This window comes from Trichechus manatus, unplaced genomic scaffold (assembly GCF_000243295.1).
Source record: "Trichechus manatus latirostris isolate Lorelei unplaced genomic scaffold, TriManLat1.0 scaffold00111, whole genome shotgun sequence".
Taxonomy (NCBI): domain Eukaryota; kingdom Metazoa; phylum Chordata; class Mammalia; order Sirenia; family Trichechidae; genus Trichechus; species Trichechus manatus.
Window position 1 is genome coordinate 7,225,824 of NW_004444047.1, and position 6,000 is coordinate 7,231,823.

The window sequence follows — 6,000 nt, forward strand, 5'->3', positions numbered from 1 at the left end:
AGCGGGCCTGGGGCCTGCCGAGGGTGCTGGGCTCCTGCGGGCCCAGCCGATGAGGGGACGCCCAGGATGCAGGCAGGGGCTTCCGGAGCCTTCCGGGCTCGCGGAGGCCGAGGCTGCGGCCTGGGAGCGGGCGCTCGGGCCCAGGCCCGGCTGGGACGGGGATCCACTGACCTGTGATCTCCGGGCCGCGAATGAGCGGGGCGCACGCGGGGGCCACACCGGGGGCGGGGGAGGGGGCGCCGCTCCCTCCGGGTCCCCCCCAAGAGGAGGAGAAAAAAACCCGTCCGGAGTTTAAAACAAAGAGGCGGAAATGCCCGAGTGAAGCCGAGCGCCGAGTCGGGGGCGCCGCGCTTGGAGCATGCGCGTTGCGCGGCCCGGCTCCCACCCTGCCGCCGGTAGCGGGGCGGAGCCGGGCGGGGGCGTGATCAGAGGGCGCGGGGCGGAGCCAGAAGGGGCGTGGCCAGAGTGCGCAGGCCCGGCTGGGCTCCGCAGAGGCTCGAGGGGCAGGGAGGAGGCGGGGCCTGCAACTAAGGGGGGTGGGACGGGGCCAAGAGGGGGCGTGGTCAGAGAGCGCAGAGGAACCCTTGCCGGCCCGAGGGGCCGGGAGGGTCGCGGAGGAGGCGGCGGCGGCAGGGCCAAGTGTGGCTGGTGAGGCTTGGACAGAGGACGCGGGGAGTGGGGAGAGGCCTGGAAGGGCGTGGTCATAGGGCGCTGGGCGCGGCCAGGAGGGGGCGTGGCCAGAGGGCACGAGACCAGCCGGGCTCCCCGGAGGAACCCGGCAGGGCTCGCGGGGGCGGGAGGGGGTGGGGCCTATGGGGGCAGGAGAGGAGTGGTCGGAAGCACAGGACGGGGCCAGGTAGGGGCGTGGTCAGAGTGCCTGGGTGGGGCGCTTGGAAACTGGAGGGGACGCAGCGCGGCCGAACGGGGGCGGGACCTACGAGAGGGGCGAGGTCAGTGGGTGCAGGGTGGGGCCAGAAGAGGGGCGTGGTTAGAAGTTCCAGGCTCTACTGCTGAACCCAGCTGGGCGCGGAAGGCCGGGAGAAGTCTGGAGGCGGCGGCGGGGCCGAACGGAACGGGGTTGGACGGGGGCGGGCCTACGATGATAGGCGTGGTCAGAGGGGGCGGGGTCAGGAGAGGGGCATGGTCAAAGGATGCAGGCTCCGCCTGGCTCTACGCCTGTACTCAGCCGGGCGCGGGAGGCCGAGAGGTGTAGGGAGCCGCAGAGGAGGCTTCGGCGAACCCGGCCTGAGACCTTACAAGCAGCTCAGCGCTGAGCATGTCTCCTCGGACTAGGGTTTCGTCCGGCGGAGCCTGTCTCCCCAGAAGGCGATGATGGTTGGCTGCGGCCACTTCATTCATTCATGCATTCCTTGCCCCTTCCCCGGAGACCGGCACCGAGAGCCCTCCTTGCCCCAGGCAGGTTGGGGATCGCAGCAGACAGGGGCTCTGCCTCCCGGCTTCTGACCACACAACTTGTCCGTTTGTCTTTGCGCAGGCACTGCTGGATGCAGTGACCGTGACGCCGACGCCCTGTGGAGTCCACACTGTCGTGGGAGGAACAGCAATAACAGAGGAAAAAGTAAACACGGTATCATGCAGGGAAGAAGCAAGCCAGGGAAGTGGAGAGGGAGCGGGTGGGGGTGCTGGAGTGTAACTGGAGTGGATGGACCAGAAGGGCCTGCAGATAAGGGCCGGCACAGTAGAAGGAGGGACCCAAGCAAGTATCTGGGGGGACTAGCACACCCAGGGAGTGCAGCCCCTCTTCCCTCTTGGGAGCGATGCTAGGAGGAGGCAGTGTGGCTGAAGAGCAGAGGGTGCAGGAGGTCGGAGATGAGCACAGATGGGGACCAGGGACTATGGAGAGTAATGAGCACCCAGGGGCAATCTCTAAGTTGTGCCCCACCCCCGCCATTTCAGGATGGATAGACGTTGATAGCTGCCTCAGCAGATAACCCCCTCTCTTGTCCAGCTGCCTCAGTCAGGTGCCTTTCACACTTGTGGTGCCTTAGAATGTCAGCCTTGTCTGCGGGCAAGTGCCTCCTTCTGCCCCCCTCCTCCCCTCCTTCCAGCCTCCCAGTGGCTGGAGGACTGAGCAGAGGGGTGCCAGGACCAGGTGGGGGGCCGAGGAGGGAGAGGGAGAGTGGGGTTGCTGAGGGTTGGGGCGCAGCTGTGAGTGGAGACTGGAAGCGAAGAAGGAAGAGATCGGATGACTGAGCCTGTGGGCCCTCCAACAGGGAGAAGTCTGGGAATCAAGAGGCGTCTTAGTTTCTTAGTGCAGCTCTAACAGAAATACAAGTGGGTGGCTTTAAGGAACCAAATTTATCTTCTCACAGTATAGGAGGCTGTTGTTGCTGGGTGCCCTCGAGTTGATTCTCAACTTACAGCAATACCATGTGACAGAATAGAACTGCTTCATGGGGTTTTCTAGGCTGTAATCGTTATGGAGCAGATCGCCAGCTCTTTCTCTGGTGGAGGCACTTGAGTCGGTTCCAACTGGCTGTCTTTCAGTTAGCAGCCAAGCGCTTAACTGTTGTGCCACCGGGAGGTGAGAAGTCCAAATACAGGGCACCAGCTCTTGGGGAAGGCTGTCTGTTCGCTCTGGGGGAAGATCCTTGTCTCACCTTCGGTAGCCCCAGCTTTTCTTGGTTCCTTGGTGGTCTCCATGTGGCATCTATCTTCCCCCATTTGTACTTCCTTCTCTCTGTGTCTAATCTTCTCTTTTTATGTCTCAAAAGTCATTAGGGTTGGGCGGATGAACCCCTGAAACTATTGCCCTGAGATAATCTTTAAACCTTAAAGAAAAATATCCCCTGAAGTCATCTTAAAACTGATGGTTCAGCTTAACTAGTAAAGAATGTCTGTCTTGAGGATTATGCTCTTTGAAGAATTGTCTATATGAGATCAAACTGACAATGGCAAGATTAGATAAGAACCTTAGGGGACAGTGAGTTTCTTAATGAGGGAGGAACAACTCAGAAAAGAAGGGTGAGAATGGTTGCACAACTTGAAAAATGTAATCAATGTCACTGAATTGTACACGCAGAATTTGTTGAATTGGTTTATGTTTTGCTGTGTATATTCTCAACAATAGAATAAATAAAATTTAGAAAAAAAAAGCACTAGGTTTAAGACACTCCCTACACTGATATGGCCTCATTAACAAAACAAAGAAAACCCTATTCCCAGATGGGATCACACCCACAGGTGTAGGGGTTAGGATTGGAGGGTGCACTTCAATCCATAACAAGAGGGAACCAGCAAGAAAGACCCAGATGGAGCAGCCACAGGGAAGAGGAGACCCAAGAGTGAATGATGTCCCCTGCGCCAGGTGAGTAGATGATGGGTCAGGTCAGCGTCAGTGAGGGGCCTGAGGGCTGACCTTGGGAGCCCCAGGCGACCTTGGCCAGTGCAGGCTGGGTGCTTTGTTGGGCGTGAAAACCTGATCATTGTGGGTTTCAGAGAAAAACAGAAAAATTGGAGACATGAATATAGACAACTTTTCTCAAGGTGTTTTTCTGTGAAAAAGAAGCAAAGAAATGGGACTAGAGCTGGAGGTGATGTGAGGTCAAGAGAGGGTGGTTTCTTTTTCATCGGGAGCCATGACTACATGCATGGGTGCTAATGGATCAGTCCCATGGAGAAGGAGATGCTGCAGCGAAGTCCTTGCATAATACATGGGTTTGCGGTCCAGGTGAAGAGGCTGGCCTTCGACAGAAGTGGGGATCACCCATCACAGACAGGAAACAGGTAGGCAGGGTGCTGATGGAGTGGGTAGTGGGAGTCGGGTGGGAGTGAGCTTGTGCACTTCTCTTCTGGTTGCTTCTGTTTTTCCAGTGAAATGGAAGCTAAGTCATCAGAGAATGAGGGTGGAGGGGAAGAGAAAGGAGGTGCCAATGAGCAGATCTGGGTGCGAGGAGCAGCTGTGTGGATGAGGGCAGAGTGGCCTCAGGAAGTCATCTAATGCCCTTCTTCCACCTGGGCCACCTTGTCTGCAAATGGGGGTAAAACAGCTGTTTTTCAGGCTGCTGAGGGGGAGCTGAGAGTGTGTGCATAAGGTGCTGATGTGTAATGGTACAGTCCAGGCCCTCAGTCTTTCTGCCCAGAGGGCTTAGATTGGATACCTGGTCGACCTGCAAGCTCTCGCAGGTGACCTCACCATGCCTAAGACCTCTTCCTGAGACTCAGAGTTCATAGGTTCAGCTGCCTAGGTATCTCTTGTTCTTGTGTACTGTCAAGTCGATTCCAACTCATAGTGACCCTATAGAACAGAGTAGAACTGCCCCATAGGGTTTTCTAGGCTGAAATCATTATGGGAGCATATCGCCAGGTCTTTTCTTCCATGGAGTGACTGGTAAGTTTGAACCGCCAACCTTTCGGTTAGCAGCTGAGTGCTTAACCATTGCACCACCAGGGCTCCTTAGGTATCCATAGGCACCTGTAATACAGCATCAGGACTTGTCTAAATTCCTGAGGAAGAAGAATCAGGATCATCACAAAGCTGATACCTATGAGGTGGAGGTCAGTTATATCTCCACCTTCCCCCTTCCACATGGTTTCTGACACCAGTCATTCCCCCTACGGCATTCTCTACTTCTCTTCAGGGTTCAATAATTCATTTCAATGGCCACACACAACTCACAGACCACACTCACAGTTACATGTTTTATTAGGAAAGTAACAAGCTACAACTCGGGATTAGGATCAACTTGGAAATAACAGGAGCAACTTGGGATCAGGATCAGGAAGCACACAGGCAAGATCTAGAAGGCTCCCTTAAAGTGGAGAGCACATCCTTCTCTTCTTTAGTGCAGGACAACTTCCAACTAAGACAGCTGTCCCAGCGCTCTCTGCCATCAGGCCTCACTGCCATTAGGCCTCTCTGCCTTCAGGCCTCTCTGCTGCTAACTGCTTCAGCTCACAGCCAGTGTAGTAGCCCTCTCTCAGCCATACAGGCTCTGCTGCTGAGCCCCTTCTAGGCCTGTCAGCTGCTGGCTCTGCTGCTGGCTCCCTTCCAGGCCTCTTGCCACCAACTCTCTGCTGCCAGGCCCCTTCTGGGCCTCTTGCCTTCTTCGGTGTTACAGCCGTTAACCTGTATTGCAGCTCTTATTGGAGGATCCCTACACAGGAACCCTAGTTCAAACCACTCTGCTCCAGGCTCTTCTTGGTCTTGAGGTTCCCTCCTCCCCGTTTTAAACCTCTGTAGACATGGCTGCTTGTATAAGCAAGCTCCTTGTCAATTTCAAGGTATGGCCCTCTGAGCAGGACTATGAAATGACCATTTGCCACATTGGAGCACAACCCACTCAGTCTTATTGGGTGGATTTACACACCACCTTTCCGACTAGTAAACCAACCAATCCCTGCAAGGTGAGTATGATGGTTAATGTTACGTGTCAACTTGGCTAGGTTATGATTCTCAGGGATTTGGCAGACACTATGTAATCACCTTCCATTTTGTGATCTGATGTGAGTAGCTGATCAGTTGAAAAGGGAGTTTCCTTGGGGGTGTGGACTGCCTCCGATATATAAATGGATGTTCTAGCAAAGCTCGTGCTCTCTCTCTCTACCCCATATTCTTCTTGTTACCTGACCTCCAGTTCTTGTGACATGAGCCTGCCCAAGTCTCTGGCCTGCCGCCTGACTTGCAGATTTTGGATTTGCCAACCCCACAACCACGTGAGCCGGCAGAGGCCTTCACCTTGCTGCCTGACCTACAGACTTTGGATTCCCCAGCCCCTGCAATCCTGTGAGCCAGCAGAGGTCTTCAGCTTGTCGCCTGACCCACGAATTTTGACTTGCCAGCCCCTACAATTGCATGAACCATTTCCTTGAAGTAAATTTGTCTCTCTATATGTTTATATATGCTTCACTAGTTTTGCTCCTCTAGAGAACCTGAACTAAGACAGTGAGTAAAACAATCACAGGGCAGACTGTGGCCCAACCATGATGGTTAATGTTCATATGTCAACTTGACTAGGCTGCAGTTCTCAGTTGTTTGGC

At 55.2% G+C, this 6,000-nt stretch overlaps 1 protein-coding gene and 1 long non-coding RNA gene across 5 annotated transcripts in view; one reads left to right on the forward strand and one right to left on the reverse strand.

Moving 5' to 3' along the window:
* The window catches only part of PCGF3 (polycomb group ring finger 3), a 74,146-nt gene extending 73,842 nt beyond the window's left edge, over positions 1 to 304 (reverse strand). For all 3 annotated transcript variants that reach the window (XR_002825190.1, XM_004383535.3, XM_023737992.1), the window contains exon 1: positions 172 to 304. The gene's annotated coding sequence lies outside the window, so the exon portion shown is untranslated. The remainder of the gene's footprint in view (positions 1 to 171) is intronic.
* A 2,841-nt stretch (positions 305 to 3,145) lies between these two features.
* On the forward strand, positions 3,146 to 5,724 carry LOC111821857 (uncharacterized). 2 transcript variants are annotated; one of them, XR_002825196.1, is made up of 4 exons: positions 3,146 to 3,328; positions 3,508 to 3,747; positions 5,245 to 5,367; positions 5,598 to 5,724. It is a non-coding gene; the product is annotated as an uncharacterized LOC111821857 (long non-coding RNA). The 2 variants fall into 2 exon arrangements; XR_002825195.1 differs by having other exon boundaries at positions 3,146 to 3,747.
* The last annotated feature ends 276 nt before the right edge of the window (positions 5,725 to 6,000 follow it).